This window comes from Marmota flaviventris, chromosome 3, assembly GCF_047511675.1.
Source record: "Marmota flaviventris isolate mMarFla1 chromosome 3, mMarFla1.hap1, whole genome shotgun sequence".
Lineage (NCBI taxonomy): Eukaryota > Metazoa > Chordata > Mammalia > Rodentia > Sciuridae > Marmota > Marmota flaviventris.
In genome coordinates, this window is record NC_092500.1 from 170,741,630 (window position 1) to 170,756,670 (window position 15,041).

At 40.7% G+C, this 15,041-nt stretch overlaps 1 protein-coding gene across 3 annotated transcripts in view; it reads left to right on the forward strand.

The window, feature by feature from the left end:
• Extl3 (exostosin like glycosyltransferase 3) overlaps positions 1 to 15,041 on the forward strand; it is a 104,957-nt gene that overhangs the window by 53,560 nt on the left and 36,356 nt on the right. Inside the window, exon 1 of one of the 3 annotated variants that reach the window (XM_071610611.1) lies at positions 8,247 to 8,318. The exons of the other annotated variants lie outside the window; for them this stretch is intronic. The gene's annotated coding sequence lies outside the window, so the exon portion shown is untranslated. Of the gene's footprint in view, positions 1 to 8,246; positions 8,319 to 15,041 lie in introns of those variants that run through there. 3 annotated transcript variants of the gene reach the window in all.

The window sequence follows — 15,041 nt, forward strand, 5'->3', positions numbered from 1 at the left end:
TGGAGAAGGAAACGAAAAACACCACTAGTCCGGTTTTTTTCTTACCCATATGTGATTTATTTAGGAGGCATCTTAAGCACTTCTCGTTACTTTGTCCCATTCTTCCTCCAATTTAGATAGCTTTTGGAGGAGGGACACCCCATGTTCTGATTTTGAAAACTCTACAGTGTGTTGCAGTCATGTGGATGGTGCGCAGTTTTCTGTGTTGCTCAACAGTTAGCCTTGCACTCCAATGCCACACGGTCCTAGAGCCTGGGACAGTGGCGCATGGGGTGTTCGTCTTGAGTGAAGCCAGGCGTTGTTCTCAACTTATTTAGCAGGGGGAGTTTTAAATATTTACAGATGAAAGAAAAAGCTATTTTCTTAAACTCTTATTTGTTGTGTTAAAAATACCTTATCCTGTAGGAATTCCCTGATCCTTGGCTGTGGAGAGCCTGAGGACTTGTTAATATCTTGAGTGTGAGAAGATGTTTTCTGGAAGAAAGCTAGAATTGTGGATCTTCAAAGTTCCCCAAAGTGTATATTTAACAAAGGAAGATGTGAGGGGCATACCTTACAGTGTGCTTGACAAGCCTTTCCCTTCATTCCCCACCTCTCACTTTCCTACAGATAGTGGGGGCTGTTATTAAATATTTGGTCTCATAAGCAAAAAGACTTCAGTGAACAGGTGAGAGGAAGAAATGGCCTTTCTGAGAGGAGACCCTCCCAAGGATGACTGGAAGCCCTCAGAAGAAAGTTTGTGCTAGAGAAAGTGGTGTCCTTAGGCACCAGTCAGTGGTCCCGTGGAAGGCACTGAGGTAGGTGGTGCAGCAGTGAGGTGGTGGTCCTTGTCCCCCTGGAACTGTGACTGGTTTTCTGGAGGAGGGTTGAAGGCTTTGCTTGAGGGGGAGACAGGTATTTGGAGAGAATTTGTGTCTTTGCATACAGTTGGTTCAGAGTGAAGGAAGGAATATAAGCCAGGGAACTTTAACGAAGTCCTAAAACTGCCCACTGATTTCTGCTGGAAATCAAGTGTAGGTCAGAAAAGTTCTGTTAACATATTTCCTTCCATTTGAATTTTGTTTCCTCTTAATTTTTGGTAATTGTTTCTTTTGAAAACCTTTGATGATGGGGCAGCTAAACCAAGAAGAAAGGATTTTTCATGTGTTGTAGGTCCCATGAAAATAGCAAAGCTCAGGCAGATGGAATTGAGATGCTCAGGAGAATAGGTGGGCTTGGCTGTAAGTCATTGTGATCTTTTCCTGCCTGAACCCCTCACACACTCGTACATTCCCAGTCTTTCAGGGTCTTGGGTGGTAAATTAGTTGGAAGAGAAATGGGATCTATAAAATCTGTAATCTTGCAAGTAGAAGAGGAATAAGAGGAGACTCATTTAGAAACATACCTCTCCTATACCTTGGCCATAATATACAATAGCTATTGCTCAGAGGCATCCAAATGACCTATTAAAAACCCCCGGATGGAGATAGAGAGATGAACCATAGTCTATTAAGAGTGAAAGTAGCATATGCATAATATATAGCAGAGCCTGATATATACAGTAATAACCTACCTGAAATCCATAGCTGAATGAGCAAGGCTATCTTCCTCTGAAACCACTAAGAAAAAACAGGCAGTGGCTGTAGCTTGCCGGTGCCTGCCCTAGAATAGCACCCCTCACACACATACCAGACTTGGTGTATTCCTCAGTTTGACTGGTCTGGTGTTTTAGATGGGTCAGTGGTGTTAACGATTAACATCCTGGATGTTTGCTTTGTTTGTCCTTTTCCCTCTGATGCTTTCCTCTCACCCTGTCATCATTTGAGCCCTCCAGTTTCCTTTTTTTCCCCTTGGTACCAGGGATAAAACCCAGAGGTACTTGAACACTGAGCCACATCCCCAGCCCTTATTGTTTAAAAAATTTTTTAAAGTTGTAGATGGACACACATCTTTCTTTTATTTATTTTTATGTGGTGCTGAGGATTAAACACAGTGCTAGGCAAGCACCCTACCACTGAGCTACAACCACAGCCCTTTTATTTTTAATTTTTTATTTTGAGACAGGATCTCCTAAAGTTGCTTAGGGCCTCACTAAATTGCTGAGGCTGGCTTTGAACTTGTGATGCTCCTGCCTCAGCCTCCTGAGTGATGGGATTACAGGTGTGCACCACTGCACCTGGCTCCAATTTACTTTTGTTTATTTTATTTTTATGTTTATAACATATGGTTTATTATGTAAATTTAAAACATAAATAACGTGGGCTGGGGATGTGGCTCAAGTGGCAGCGTGCTCGCCTGGCATGCTGGGGCCCTGGGTTCGATCCTCAGCACCACATAAATGTAAAATAAAGATGTTGTGTCCACAAAAAACTAAAATAAAATAAAATAAAAAATATTCTCTCTCTTAAAAAAACATATATAATATAAAGTGAGTAGTAGAATATATGGATCTAATTTACTTTTAAACAATTTTCAACAAATACTTGATATTCTAAAGGAAAAAAAATAGGTTGGGAATATACCCTTAACATGAGTAATAAGAGATAAGACATGTATGATATAAATACATTATGATGGTAGATTATGATAATATCCTCAATTACTGTTCTTTGACATCCTATAGTCCTTGAACATATTTTTTCTTGCACAGATTTTGATCTGTAAAATCCCTGAAAGATAGGCTAAACTTAAACATATTTCTTTTTTCAAGGGGAAAAGGTAGGTGGGAAAGAAAATTGAGTCTTGGGAGGATTAGGGTATTTGGCCAAGGTCAGATGTAGTAAATGGCAGACTTCATGAACTGGCCAATAATATTTACCTGCCTGTGCCTAGCTAAATTCTTTCAGTGATGTCACCTTTCTTGGGCAGCCCATTCCAATTTATAGACCAGGTTCTTGGAGACTTTTCCTGTGGTTTGCTTCCCTATGAATGTCACACAGAACAAAAGTGTTTCTATTCCCTGTGGCTGTTCAAGATAGCCACCGTGTTTCACCATGACACAAGTTGCAAACTAGCATACCTGAATCAAATAAGGCCAACCCCGTTTACACAAAAGCTTCAATTGTAAGTCAACTTTTAGAAATGGGGAGATTGCATATAAAAAAAAAAATTACTATTTTTATTTTCTTTGAGAAAAAGAATTTCGTTGTACACAGCTCACATTTCTGATGTTGAACAGACTCTTCATTTTGCTAAGTGCCTACTGGCCAACTTTACTTGGCTCCCAGGACCTCCATAGTTGTTGAGGTTGCTGTCTGTTCATAGGTTCTCTATTCCCCACGCTAAGTATTCCCCTTTCTGTCAGCTGTTTCTGCTCTCCATTTACTGTATTAATGGCCCTCTTAAAGTGTGTCTCTCAGTGCAGGATACAGTGTTCAGTATTCAGTGCTGGCTGACAGTAACCTTCATTCCTTCTCTTCAACACTGTTTAAGATAAAATAAAAGGCAAAATAAAAATCAAGGTGGTAGGTTTTTTTTCTAAACAGTCCTATACACTTGACTCACTGAAGTCCTAGCCAACTAAATCACAGTTGTGTTTGCGGACATGTGCTACTGTTAGGCCAAATCATTTCCATGTAGTTTTGAGATCTAAGTGCTGAACCTTGTCTTTATCTCTATTAAATTCCACTGTGTAGAATTCCGGACTGATAAAAAGTTCTTTTGTGTTCTGGGTTTTCTCCTAATCTCCACTTACTCCTCCCAGCACGACTTCCTTTATTTCTGGAGCTGTGAAGTGTATGAGCACTTTGTCTTTGAATGGAGAAGATAGTTGATAAGGTCCTAAACCATTATTAATGGATTCATAGGAAGGTTGGGAGCAGAGCTCTAAGAAAAGCATTGTGCTTGAGATTTTGGAAAGGAAATAAGGAGGAGATCTTGGGCATAATAGCCTTGCTGCTTTGAGTTGATGTGTTGGTGGCTCTCCCCTCACCCCATAAAACAAACATACGTGTGTTTTCTGGTTTCCAGGCAGTAATAAGTCAGGTCCTCGAATCTGAAAGCATTTGAGGTCATCCAATCTAACTCTTTAATTTACAAGTTCAAAAAAGACCTTGAGTCAAGAAAACAAGGAATTTGAAATTAGGAGCCCTGGTGAATCAGAAAGATGGGATAATAAAGCCATGGGAAAACTTGAGTCTCAGGGTGGATTCACCTGAGGGTGTAGTGGGATGCTGAGTCCCCTAGCTGGTTTGTGAATGGTTTGTCAAGCTTTGGCCTCAGTTTCTATACCTCATACCTCGTTTAGGGAGGCACAGGGCAATAAATGATATTGTGTATCTCCATAGTATAAAACAAAAATGATGTTTTCTGGAGAAATCAAAACCTTAAATTCGCTTATACCCTAGGCACTTGAACATCAAGTTGAGAATTCAGGGAAAATGTTAGCAAAATCCATCTGAAGACCTTATTAAAAATTGTTCCTACACCTCTTCCCTCATTTATAAAAATGTGTTCTCATTTTTAGGAGAGACAACTGTGAAGAATGTAAAAATTCCATAATCTAGAAGTGCCACTGTTGTTTTTTTTACTTATATTTGTTTTTCTATTCAGAAATATAAACATTTGCATTTTATTTCACTTTTTAAATCTTTTTTAATATTTATTTCTTTTAGTTGTACACAATATCTTTGTTTTTATTTATTTTTATGTGGTGCTGAGGATTGAACCCAGGGCCTCACACACACTAGGTGAGCGCTCTATCACTGAGCCACAACCCCAGCCTCAACATTTGCATTATAAATATTTTGTATCATACTGGATATATGATTTTGAATCTATATTTTCCCACTTAACATTACATTGTGAACATTTGTCCACTTTATTTTAATTTTTGGACTGGAGATTGGACCCAGGGGCGCTTAACTACTGAGCCACATCCTCAGCCCTTTTTTGTATTTTATTTAGAGACAGGGTCTTACTGCATTGCTTAGGGCCTCATTAAATTGCTGAGGCTGGCTTTGAACTTGCCATTCTCTTGCCTCAGCCTCCTGAGCCTTTGGGATTACATGTGTGTGCTACTACCCCCAGCTCATTTTTCTACTTCATTTAAAATTATTGAAAAGCTTACTGATAGCATGATGTCCTTATTAATGATTTTATTTTATTTTATTTTGGTAGTACTGGGGATTGAACCCAGGAGTGTTTTACCACTGAGCTGCATCCCACCCTTTTAAAAACTTTGAGACGGGTTCTTGCCAAATCGCCCAGGCTGGCCTCGAACTTGTGATCCTCCTGCATCAACCTCCCAGTACTGACATTTCTGAAGTTATATTTAGTTTTGCTCCTATTATTGGACATTTAACTTATATGTTACATGTTTTATAAAGAATGCTGAGGTGATTGCATCTTTATATAGGTCTTTGTTACCTAGAAGACATTCCTAGAAAGCAAAATTTTTGCATGCCTGTAATCTCAGGGACTTGGGAAGCTGAGGCAGGAGGATCACAAATTTGAGGCCAGCCGTGGCAACTCAGGAAGACCATGTCTCAAAGAACGGGATGTAGCTCAGTAGTAAACTACCCCTCAGTTAATCCTCACTACCACCAGAACAAAGCAAAAAGCAAAATTGCTGAGTCAAAGATAAGAAAATTTTAGAATTTTGTTAGGAATGGAAGTGACTTTTTAACCTTTACACTAGCTTGGTTCAAAGAGCTCCTGTCACATTGCAGTGCTGCTAAGTTCCGAACTGTGCTGTCCTTCCTTACCTTTATTTTACTGTTTTAGTGTGCACATTCTTTTAAAAATATTTTTTATATAAATGGACAAAATACCTTTATTTTATTTGTTTATTATTGTTTTTTATGGGATGCTGAGGATCGAGCCTAATGCTTCACACGTGTTAGGCCAAGTGTGCTACCCCTGAGCCACAATCCCAGCCCCTAGTGTGAACATTCTTGAAGTTAATTTTTTTTATTTATTAATGAGCTTTAAGATTAATTTCTGTAAGTGGAATTTCAGGGCCAGAGGAGAGGCTTAGTCTCACCACTTTTGATTCACTGCCAAACTGTGCTCTGGGAAGGTGTGCCAATTTTCACGCCCTGCAGCAGAGTGTGGGAATGTTTACCCTGGATTCTGATTAGCACCAGATATTATGATGGGAAAGGTCACAGTATCTTGTTTGAAATGTACATTTCTTTGATTGTTAGGAAGGTTAGACATTTAAATGTGTTTTATAATTTGAACCCTATTTGTGTAACTTCCTCTTGTTTCTTTGGTCACCATTGAACTGCTTTTGTTTCTTCTAACCTGATCACGTTACAAATGCTAAGTCTAAGCGTTTTTTCCTTATAAATACACAGGATCTGTGGATTTTTACGTAGTCAAGTTTGTTGAATTTTTATGGATTCTCTTGCTCTGATTCCTAGAAAAGTGGGGGTGTACATCAGATGAAATTATATTTTCCTTTTTTTTAGGTTTAATTTATTACAATTCTTAAATCCATTTGGGTTTTATATTTTAGTTTGGTTTGTCCTGTGGGAATCTATTTTTTTTTTCCCCCAAGTAGGTAATTATTACTTATTGAAATATGTAGGTGGTGTTGCTGGGTGATGCAGCATATGCCTCTAATTCCAGTAGCTCGGGAGGCTGAGACAGGAGGATCTCAAGTTTGAGAACAGCCTCAGAAACTTATCAAGGTCCTAACCAAGCAAGACCCTGTCTCAAAAAATAAAAGGTGTTGGGAGTATAACTCAATGGTGCAGTGCCCCAGGTTCAGTCCCTGCTACTGAAAAATATACTTATATCTTGTTAGTGAACTTTAAAATAACTGCAGCAAAATGTTTTTCTTAATTACAAGAGTAATATGTGCTTATTAAGTAAAACAAATGAAGACAGAGTGTGTTTTACTGTAAGTAACATGGTAGACAGAAGCAGTGAACAGGCGCTGGGTCGTGCAGATCTGGATTTATGTCTGGTTCAGCTTGCTTGCTGTATTGTCTTTAACAAGTTTTCTTACCTCCACGGTTCACTTCCTCTGCAGTGTAGAAATAGCACCTACCCCCTGTGGCTGATGAGGTGAGATACTGTGTGTGCGGGTATCTGGGGTACAGCACCTGGAACATAGGAAAGATAAGTGAACAGTAGGCACGTGTTTGCCCAGCCCCATCTCCAGGGGTGTGTAATGCAGTCTGCAGACTTCCTGCGGGAATTCAGGTGCAGCTGTTTGTCCTTCTTGGTTGTTACCTTGACTCAGACATCATCACTCTGAGTACTACCATCAGTTCTTCACTAGACCAATGATTTTGGAGGTAGAAATGTGTACTTTGCTTTAAGATCAGCTGGAAACATGGTCAAACTCCAGGATCCTTGGCCTCACACTTGGGAAGTCTGATTCAGTAATCCTAGGCTGGATCTGGGGTTTATTTGGGGGAAAAAAAAATGAGTTGTGGATCTGATTTGTATTTCTAGTTAAAAAGTGGCTGGAAGACAATTGGATTTTAATTTGTGCAAATTTATCTAACTGGTAGGGGAAACAGAGGCAGTGACATAATTTTCAAATTGAGGACCTTATTTTGGGAGTTGAGATTTCTGGGTTCAGGTTTGTTGGTGATGGGTTCGTCAGTATCGGCTTAGTAGTTACTGCCTGTGCCCACTTGAGCAGTGGAAGGAAGGCTTGTTGCTTATGGAAGAGCTCCTTCTGTGTAGTTTGTGATTTGCCTGCTAGTGGCAGATATGGAACACTTCCATCTTAAAAATCTGTTTTGGAGTCCTAAGAATACTTGTTTTCCACTTACTAATGTCCCTCTAGTAAGAGTGGCTTGACTCTGTGGTTGTCTGGTAGTATCATAATCTTGACTCTCGGTATGTTAAAGACACAGCCAGCTTCTCAAGCCTGGTTTGGTTTTTAATCACTGATATTGTTTTCCTTATTTTATATCCAGGTTAAGTTTATTTGTAAAAAAAAAAAAAAAAAAAAAATTGCTGTGGTGGTTGTACCGTGGAAACCTGTGCCTCGATGTCCTATAACTTGTGAATGGCCTACATTCAGTTCTTAGAAGTTACTCTTTATCTACAATTAGCTTCCTGGGGAAGTGCCTTTTGTTTAAACAATAGGAGAGAAGTCAGAACCTTGACAGTGATAGTCTTGGGGTATTTGCTTTAGTGCTTATTAGTGTACTTCCTGATTTCATGAACTAGGTACTACCTGGCCAGGACAGATAATTTTGTCAGGAAATGATGTACATTTGGGTTGTTAGTATTTAATAAACTAACCTCTGAACTATTGCTTTCTACAATCTTTTTTTTTTAATATTTATTTTTTTATTTGTAGTTGGACACAATACCTTTGTTTATTTTTATGTGGTGCTGAGGATCGAACCCCAGGACCTTGCACATGTAAGGTGAGCGCTCTACCACTGAGCCACAGCCCCAACCCTTTCTACAATCTTTCTGAAATTATTTCCTATATAGAACGGTCTTCACATTATTCGAAGCGCTTGTGGCAATGACAATAACAACAACAATGTACAAATAATTTTGTAGAACCTGTACCTGGGTTGTGATGGAATTCTGCCTTCTTTTTTTTTTTTTTTTTTAGTTTTCGGCAGACACAACATCTTTCTTTGTATGTGGTGCTGAGGATCGAACCCGGGCCGCACACATGCCAGGCGAGCTTGCTACCGCTTGAGCCACATCCCCAGCCCGAATTCTGCCTTCTTGATGGGCCAATTTTGGCATAAATGAGAAAAAGTATTACGTGCACGTGTGTGTAGGTAGCCCCTGGGTGCACTGGCACAGTATTTGTTCTGACTCAGTATTTTCTTGTTTTGTTTAGCAGATAAATACTCTGAATATAGTGCTGGCTTTAAGTTTTGCAGTAGTGTTACCACGTGTTTCAATTGTAATTAATCATTATTCATGGTTACAGCGGATCAGTCCAGTGATGGAGAATGTAAAAATGTGTGTGTGCAGCGGTGTTCTTTGAATTAATATCACAGTCATTTTACCATAATGGTTAGGTCATTAAAAGTGTGGACCCTAGAGTCAGTTGCTTGGTTAGAATTCAAGATTTACCATTTGATATGAATGACCTTGGGAAATTACCTAACCTCTGTATTGTGGTGTCTTCACTCACCAAATAGGAAGAAGAGTGGTATCTCCCTCCCAGGATTTTGTGAGGACTAAGGAGGCTGAGGGGTGTGGTAGGTTGAACCTGCCCACGGTGCGTGTTGGCTGCCTGCACCGTGATCGTTGAGGGTGCATTGGAACCCACGTGGGAGGTGTCGAGCTTCTGTCTTTGCCCCTTCTCCCTCCAGACCTTTCAGATGTAAGACGTGATAGCAGCCCACATGAAACCAGAGACTCCGTTCTGTGGTTTCATTTTTTTTTTTTTGTATGCAGAAAATTATACAACTTTATTGACTCTAAAGAACAGTCCCAAACCCATGATAGAAAGTTTCAGTATCAGAGTTTTAGTTTTAAAGGAAGAAAGGTCTAGTTAGAATAGTTGTTTTACGGGCTGGGGATGTGGCTCAAGCGGTAGCCCGCTCGCCTGGCATGCGTGCGGCCCGGGTTCGATCCTCAGCACCACATACAAACAAGGATGTTGTGTCCGCTGAAAACTTAAAAAAAAAAAATAAAAATATTAAAAAAAAAAAGAATAGTTGTTTTATCAACTGACTCTTGAAAGGAAAGTCCTGACAGAATAAGGTACTGGTCCTGCTGGCAGTTCAAGGATTTGCTGTTGATAAGGAATGTGAGAGGCAGCCTCAGAGAGGAGGCTGCCTCTCACATTCCTTATCAACAGAGGAGGCGCTGGCATTCTGAGGTGTAGGGCGAGAGGAGGGAAAGGGGAGCACAGCCACAGACAGAACTCTGAGCAGAACTTTGCCTTCCGTGCCTTTTCAGCTTTCCAGGAGGTGGCTTCGGCTCTCAAGCAGTTGCCTGCAGATCCAGAGTTGTACTTCCATTTTTCAGCAAAAAGTTTTGATTGAGGAATGAGGAGAGAGTGCAAAAGCAGGACATCAGCCATGGTGGGAAGGGTTAATTGCTAACTGTACAAGTATTCTGGCTTCTTTTTTTTTGGGGGGGGGGGGGGGAGGCACCTATGTTGCGACCTCTCCTTGGAGTGGAAGGTGGCCCTGCTGCTGCTGGAACACTGAGGTGCCGGTGCTTCGTTGCTGACCACTGGGAAAGGTGCATCTGCGAGGCCTCCAGTTGGTGGAGGCAGGCTAGCTGAAGCTGACTGGCCAACTGTAGGCAGAAAGACAGAAGAGGACCAAGGACAGACCCACAGGGAACCCTGTGTTTAGGCAGTGGCGGAAAGGAGCCAGAGAAGAGCAGCTGGGGTGGAGAGCCCGGGTTGGAAGACTAAAAACAGAAATACTCACGGTTAACTAATGAGAGACGGACGGTGGGGGAGAACAGCAGCATCTTGGTAGGAGAAGTAAAGGAAGGTGTGAATAAATCAAGAGAATTTTTATGCTTCCAGATAAAGTTAAGTATATCAAAGTAGCACTTTTCAACTTAATACATTCCAGCTGGTTGCGGTGGCACACACCTGTAATCCCAGCTACTTCAAGAGGATGAGGCAGGAGGATCCTGAGTTCAAGGCTAAATTGGGCAGCACTGGGAGCCGCTGTCTGAAGAAAACCAAAACCGAACAAAACTTTACCTACTTAGATGTGATACAGCAGGATTCTTTTTTTATGTTTCTGAATTCTAGATTCTCATATTTTGTCAAGTAGTTTTTATGTCTGTATTCACGAGATACTTGATAGCTTTCTTTTTTTGGTACTTGGTCTGGTTTTGGCTTCAGGGTAATGCTAGGTTTATAAAGTGAGTCAGGAAGTGTTTTTCCCTTTTGAAGGGGCTGTGTAGAATAAGTGTTTATTTTTCTTTCAAAAGTTAGTAGAATTCCCAGTGAAACTACCTGATGCTGGAGATTTTTTTGGGGGAGGTTAAATTGCAAAGTCAATTTGTTAAATAAGATGAATTTAGACAGTCTGTTTTACATTGGGTGAGTTGTGGTAGTTTGTGTTTTTCAAGGAATCAGTCCATTTAAGGGTGTAGAGGTGTTCGTCGTCTTCTCTTGCTGTCTTTTTGATGCCTGTAAGGACTGCAGGACTACCTCATTCTATTCCTGATACTAGTTGTTTTTTTTCTGTTTTGTTAGTCTTGCAGGCTTGTCAGACTCTTGACGAACCTAGTACTTTCATTGATTTCTGCTCTTTATTTCCTTCCGTATGTGTTATTTGATTATTTTTCTAGGTTCTTGAAGGAGTTTAGGTTATTAATTTGAGACTTTTCCTCTTTTCTGATGTCTTTCTTTTTTGTTTTTGTAGTAGGGATCGAACTCAGAGGCACTTAACCACTGAGCCACATCCCCAGTCCTTTTTTGTATTTTATTTAGAAAGAGTCTCACTGAGTTGCTTAGGGCCTTGGAAGTTGCTGAGGCTGGCTTTGAACTCTTGATCCTCCTGTCTCATCCTCCCAAGCCACTGAGATTACAGGCATGTGCCACCGCACCCAGCTGATGTAAGTTTTCATGCATGAATTTTCCTCTTAGCACTGCTTTAGATGTGTCCCACAATTTTTTTCCCCATCTGTAACATCTTGTTTAACCTCTACAATAATCCAAGCACTAGGTAAAGGTTTTTTAGCATCAGTTTACAAAGGAGGAACTAAGCTCAGAGATTCTATAACATTGCTATGTTCTGGAGAATGAGCCAGGGTGTCCACTGCAAGTTCTGATGGCCTTCAAGCCTCTTCTTGGCCCTCCTCATTTTATAATATATATATATATATATATATTTGCCTTAAACTCAAGGCATGTGAGCTCCAAATTTCCAACTTGATTGGTAATGAAAATGTGAACCAAGACTTATAACTGGTATCATTTATTGAGCAGGGACCTGGTACTATGTGGTACCCTAGGGGGATTTTAAAGTGGTAAGAAAAATAATTCCTTTCTATAAGGAGTTTTTATCCAGCTGGAAATAAGTTACTTAAATGAAACTAATGAATAGTTGGTTTTTAGTCTTTTGATACTGAGTACAGTGGGAGTTCAGAGAGCTGACAAATCCTTTGTAGTTGGAGAAAACTTTATGAAGGAGTTAGACTCAGAAGTGCCCTCCAGGCACCAAGGTTTAGATGAGTGGAAGACCAAGGATGCCACTCCTGGTGTCTGTCAGCCTGGCTCCTGGGGAGGGGAGCTGCATGACCAGGAGAGCCAACCTGAGCTCCCTCTCCATGCTGGGAAGGTCATCCTGAGCAGTAGTAGGCCCAGGCTGACCAGTAGAGCAAACCCTTGAAAAGGATTGAAAAGGATCTCTGTAGTGAGGCAGGGAACTGGTAGTGTGAGCAGGGAACGTGGTGAAAAAGCCGTTTTAAAAATAGAAGAGTCGTCAGAGCACGTGGACTGGTAGTGCATGAACAGAAAAGTACAGGCACTGGATAAACAGACAAATTCAGATAATAAAGAAGGTAAATGAAAACACTACAGTGACATTGTACCTATTAAAGTGTCAGATTGAAAAGACAGTGATATTTGATTGGATGAGTTTAATTAATGCCTAACTGCAGCAGAGGCTTAGTTATAACCATAGTTCAAGCCTCGTTCCCACACAGTCTGGCGTGAATTATGGGCCCTCTCCAGCTAGATTTCCAACACTCACCCCTCTCCCTCTCCATTTTATTTTAATGAGAATTTACCTTTCTTCTTGAGAACATAGTGTCCTCCAGTGCTGACAGCTGCCTGGGCTGCTTCTAACTTGCACCTGCTTAGTTTTGGAGTTGGTTGCTTTTGGGTTCTCAGGTCGGGAGGGAGAGAATCTGTGCTTGTTACTGTGAGTGACAAGTTGCTTCTGGGAACTCTTCCTTTGCCAAACACTGGTCTAAGGGCTCTGACCAAAGTGGAAAATAGTAGGGGAAAGGCAGGGCTGCAGCAGATAACTGAGTATCACCATTTCTGCCATTATTGGTGAGCTGTTGGTAGATGGATGTTTTCTGTATTGCTGTGGGGAGGGTATCTTTGTAGTAGACAGTAATTTCAAGAATGAAAGCATGTTTTTCTTTAACTCAGAAGTTTCACATTAAAAAATTCTGTGGATGTTTATATGAAGGCAGCTGCATCATCCACTAATTATAATGATGAAAAATTGGAAACTTAAGTGCCAAGCAAAAAGGGATTGGTTAGAGAAGTTATGGTCTTTCCGTATTGTAGATGATATTCAGCTAGTGATGGTCATATAGTAGGATTTCTAATAGTGTGGGACAGTAGACTGTTCCTGAATGTTAGTGAAGAAATCAGGTTACAAGAAAGAACATATGGTGTCCCATTTTTGGGAACACATATGTAGAGATAAAAGGAAAGGGGGCCTCTGCTTTTGGCAGAATTGTAGACCTGTATAAATATAAACCCCTTTGCTGTAAAATGCATAGTATGTTCTCAAGAAGAAAGGTAAATTCTCATTAAAATAAAATGGAGAGGGAGAGGGGTGAGTGTTGGAAATCTAAGCGTCTGGTGAGTGATCAGTGCTACAGTGCTCTAGAGTGTTCACCAGTTTTAGTAACTGCCTTAATTTTATGAGAGATGAGCAAAAAACCTTGAGACTGTGACATAAAAATTGAGACACCAGATAAGAATGTGGCTCTTCAAAGGGCTGAATTGTCAGTAAGACAGTAGGTGGACTATAAAAAAGTCAGCCCCTGAGCATATAGATGTCCCTTGGTCTGGATCTGGATTGGTGGTGGGGGTGGGGATATGATTCCAAAGGAGAACTTGTGACCACGGTTTTCCTGCCATGGATTTTGTGTTCACACTTCAATACCTGGGTGGGATGTGGGAATCTCCAGATTTAGAAATTGATGTATTCTGAGGCTGATAATATATGACAGAGGTATCTGCCAAGCATTCTGTTCTAGAGGGACTCATTCTCAACCGCACCACACAAACTTCCCAGAAATATAGGACTACCAATGATGGAACTCAGTACAGAGCTACCAAGCCTAAGCCGTAACAAGATCCACCCTCCGCTGTGACAAGAATTAGCAGATAGAACAAAGTAAACCCATGAAGAGAAGGAATAGAAAATATGAGAAGGAACAAGGTGCTGATATAAAAATGAAGGCAAGTTTAAAAACAATTAGTAGGACTCTGGCAGCGAGTAGTCGTTTGGTGAAAGTCTAGAGGGTAGGGCACACAGTAGCGTAGGCCCCGAAGAAGAGAGTGCTAGTGAAGCAGATGACTATGGCCTCAGGGCCAAATCTAAGTCGTGGCTTGGTTTTTTGTTTGTTAGTTTTATAGGAATAAAAACCAAGAAATGGGATAGCCAGGTCATATGGTGGTTCCATTCCTAGTCTTTTTAAGACTAATACTGCTTTACCAGTGGCTGTACTAATTTGCAGCCCCAAATTTTGGCACTGGGGAATTGAACCCAGGGACACTTAATCTCTGAGCCACATCTCCAGCCCCTTTTTAATATTTTATTTAGAGACAGGGTCTTGCCTTGTTGCGTAGGGCCTTGCTAAATTGCTGAGGCTGACCTTGAACTCACAATCCCCCTGACTCAGCCTCCCGACCTGCTGGGATTACAGATGTGCACCACTATGGCTAGTTGTAGCTTTTTATAGCTTGTAAAGTAACAATGATTTTTTTTTATTCTTAAACATTACTTACATATTTTGGCACTGAGGATTTAACCCCAGTGTGCTTTCCCACTGAGCTATATCTTCAGTCCTTTCATTTACTTCTTTATTTTGAGACAGGGTCTCGTTAAGTTGCTGAGGGTCTTGGTGAACTGCTAAGACCTCAAACTTACAGTCTTCCTGTCTCAGCCTCCCAAGTTCTTGGATTGCAGGCATGTGCTACCATGCCCCACTCTAAACATTTTTTTTTTTTTTAAGACAAAAGTATGCTGCACAGATTATATGGGATACACAAAACCTAAATTATTAACTGGCTCTTTGAAAAAGTTCCCCAACCCCTAAACTATACAAATATGAGGAAATGTCCAGAAACTAGCACAAGGGGCAGAGAAAAAAGAGATTCAAGGGATGGAGGAGGATGTCTGAGATGTATCCTGTCCTCTAATAGGAGTTCAAGGAGAGATTGAGGGACAGAT